At 46.4% G+C, this 3,440-nt stretch overlaps 1 long non-coding RNA gene across 2 annotated transcripts; it reads right to left on the bottom strand.

Moving 5' to 3' along the window:
* Positions 1–400: 400 nt before the first annotated feature.
* On the bottom strand, positions 401–3,403 carry LOC123137205 (uncharacterized). Of its 2 annotated transcripts, none has more exons than XR_006467895.1 (3): positions 2,339–3,403; positions 975–1,167; positions 401–814 (listed from the first exon to the last, which is right to left on the bottom strand). It is a non-coding gene; the product is annotated as an uncharacterized lncRNA (long non-coding RNA). The 2 variants fall into 2 exon arrangements; XR_006467894.1 differs by having other exon boundaries at positions 402–814; positions 2,388–3,403.
* Positions 3,404–3,440: the final 37 nt, after the last annotated feature.

Below are 3,440 nucleotides of genomic sequence, written 5' to 3'. Positions count from 1 at the left end.
TATATGTATATGTATATATATACATATGGGCTATTCTGTTACGCGTAACAGAATATTATTCTGTTACCCTTTTTGAACTTACGGTTTCTGGTGGTTGTACTGATGTTTTCGAAGCGGTTGAACTGATGCTTTGAGTTGTGTTTAACAGATCGTCTTCTTTAGTTCAAAAACTTTTTGTAATTTTTTGTCAGAACGGGGCATGTAATATATCGTTGGAAAGCTCTTGACAACCATATTTCAAGTATATTGAACATTTTTGCAAAATCATTATGGTTTAAGAGCAGTTTTGAAAAAACCATTTTTTTCAAAACCGAAAATGTGAATCGTATTTTGGACTCAATTTTCAAACCGTTTGTCGGAATCTTCCATATATGTATTGTTTTTTCTAATTCTATGTGTATGTTTGTTCTGAGCTATTTTTTGTAGAGTAATCTTCCATATATACAAAAAATAGCTTAATTGAACTTTTCAACATTGGATCCCCTAATTATACATAACAGCAGTTTATACAAACTAGTTCTCCATGGACTGATGTCCGCATTCCACTTGGACGGCTGCCAGTCACCATGATGGACGAGCTAGTGGCCAAGTGCGGCCAAAGCCACCGGGGGACTGTAGGTGCTTGTGCTTATTCTCAGCTACGAATTCGCACAAGGTGGAGGTGATTAGGGGAAGCATGGTTCATGGGTAACCTTCATCTTGCCGCCGGATACGGGCTGCTCGTGCTCGTGGACGCCATCGACCGGACTCGAGGTAGCACCACTCATGGACGGAGATCAATAGAGCCTAACATGCACTACAACCCAATCCAATCCTGTCATATAACAAGGAACAAATAATAATTTATATTTTGTTAATTTCTGAAGGCATCTGTACAACAAATTAGAACTTCAGAGAGGTATTTTTTCATACAAACTGTGTCCATGCTATAGGTTTGAATAAATTGAGAGAGAGAGAGGGAGAGTATTATGTACTAAATTCATGTGGAGAGCAGAGCAGCTGCGCGTCTAGGATGGGCTGCCCCGGAGTAAAGCTCGCTCCCCGCTGTTGGATGACTCAACTTGGACAGCACCCAGTGCTCGACCTGGACGGCGCCCAGCGCTTGACTTGGACGGAGGAGTTGGTACGCTCGGGAGGTTCCTCGCGTGTACGGTTCATCTTGTTGGGCTGCAAATATAGACACAAAAAATCACGTCAGAGCAAATCATCATAAACCTTTTTACAAAACTGCTTGCCAAATCCCGGTTTAATGAATTTACTATATAATCTACTGCCGAACTATTTATTTAACACAAATAGAACTTTTTTGTAATACACACTGATATAGCATACAACATATTCATAACATCACTTCTCCTAACTGCATTATGGTCTATCCATTCAAGAGAGTTTGAACTTGCTAGCCTCAACTCCTAATTGCAGCCATCCCATTAACTTTTACAAAACAATTCTCAATATGGAGCAAATAACAATAGGAAGGAGGCCTCCACCATGCACATACAACATCAACATGCTAGTTTTAGTGCCCTTTGTGAGCCTCCAAAGCAAATGTGTTACATCTAGGTGATATCTCTGTACTTATAAAGTTTTTGAAGGTGAACTATAGCAAATGTTTATAGTCCACATAAAAGTTTAAATACGTGTACTGCTCCATAGCAAATGTTTTATAGTCCACATGTGCATAAAAGTTAGCTTTTATTGAACAACAAAGAAGCATCACAAAAGATTATTTTAGTTCTTCTAGGCATATCAACAAACAGCTTGCGAGCAACAGGAATAGAATAAGTTCTCCCATGCAAACTGAAGAAGTTCTCTAAGCAGAAGAATAAACAACTAGACTCCCATCCTGGACCCTTAAAGATTAAATACGCAGATGCAAGCTTTTACTGGAATAAAGTTATCCACATTTGTGCATACTTGGCGCACCAGAGAACCTGCATTGCTTGATTTGTCAAGTAAAATGGCAGCACATTCCTGTGGCTCTTTTTTGGAGTGGTTGCTCTAAAGCACAGGTAAACAAATGCACAGTAAAATGGCAGCATTACACATACTCAAGAACTAACAGTTTATTGGAAAACGCAGCCAAAATTCTATTTTCATGCAAATTTTGTGTCTACTTATTTGGATATCTGCAGCAACCATGTCATACACTAAAGAAATATCTTCAAAATGAGACCAATCAAAGCACAAAGACAACCCGCAATCATCAACTAAAGTTGTGTTCTTCAGTTACTCTGACCAAGTTCAGTTTTCTTCAGAAAATATATGAAAATAGCATCCACTTCGCCATATATATTTTTAGCATGTATTGGGACGGATAGGTGATGAGAAGATGGACCTTCTCACGGTGGAGAAAACTACCATCGGGGGCTGGTAGGAAGACGTACTTGTCGAGGCTCTCGATGGTGCAGCTTGGTCCCCGACGAGTCGTCCTAGGCGGCTCTCACTGTCTCAAACTAGAAAAAGACCAAAGGAGATGGAGTAGGACAGACGCCGGCTACCGGATCATTGAAGGTCTGATTCAAGAGCAACATCAGTTCAATTCAAAATAAATTGGCAGTTTATGAATTCTGTAGCTACGAGAGAGGGAGCAAGAACACCACATAACGCGAGAGTTGATGCATAATCAACAGTTCAGGAGATGGAACAGAGCAGGACAAGTAGGCAGATGAGAGATAGCATGGGAGGAAGAAAGCTGAGCCAGGCCCATGGGTGGAGCACGGGGTGGCCTATACGCAGCACATTGAGCGACCGGCCACGGATCGACCAGTTGGACTGCCGATGTGACCACGGCGAGACCGACGTGCTTCCTGGTGGAGGTCGCTGGAACTGGATCGGGGTTGTGGGAGGAGGCATGGTGGAGGGGCGAAGACTGGTGATGGAAGCGAGGCAGCCGGGCACGGGGCGCTCGGGGGGAAGCTGTCGGCTGGGATCCCATGGTGGCGGCGAGGAGCCACGGTGGGAGGCGGGGGATCCAGACGGAGATGGTTGGGCCGGTGCACAACCTCGTATGCGGCAGCCGGGCACACGGGTCATGCAGTGTACATTGGCGGGGAAAGAGGGAGTTTGGAGGCGCGTCGCCGGGAGGAGCCGGGCGGTGGCGCGCTGGGGAGGAGGCCGGGCGATGGCGCGTCACCATGGAGGAAGCCGGCGGTGGCGCGCTGGGGAGGAGGCCGGGCGGCGGCGCGTCGCCGGGGAGGGAGTCCCCCCGGGGTGTGGCGGGTCACCGGATGAGGGAGGCAGGGGCACGACGCATCGCCGGAGGTTAGAAGCAGGGGGCGCGGCGCGAAGCCGGAGGTGGGAGGCAGGGGCACAGCGCGTCGCTGAAGATGGGATGCGGCGGGGCGCGCGTGGGGTGGTCGGGATTGAGGGAGATGAGTGGGAACCGTGGGGTTAGTGGGTCGTTTCCTTTTTCTCTTTTCCAGCGGGTAAATCAATAT

Source organism: Triticum aestivum, chromosome 6B (assembly GCF_018294505.1).
Source record: "Triticum aestivum cultivar Chinese Spring chromosome 6B, IWGSC CS RefSeq v2.1, whole genome shotgun sequence".
In the NCBI taxonomy this organism is placed as follows: Eukaryota; Viridiplantae; Streptophyta; class Magnoliopsida; order Poales; family Poaceae; genus Triticum; species Triticum aestivum.
The sequence above is the reverse complement of the archived record's forward strand: the minus strand, read 5'-3'. Positions and strand labels throughout refer to the sequence as shown.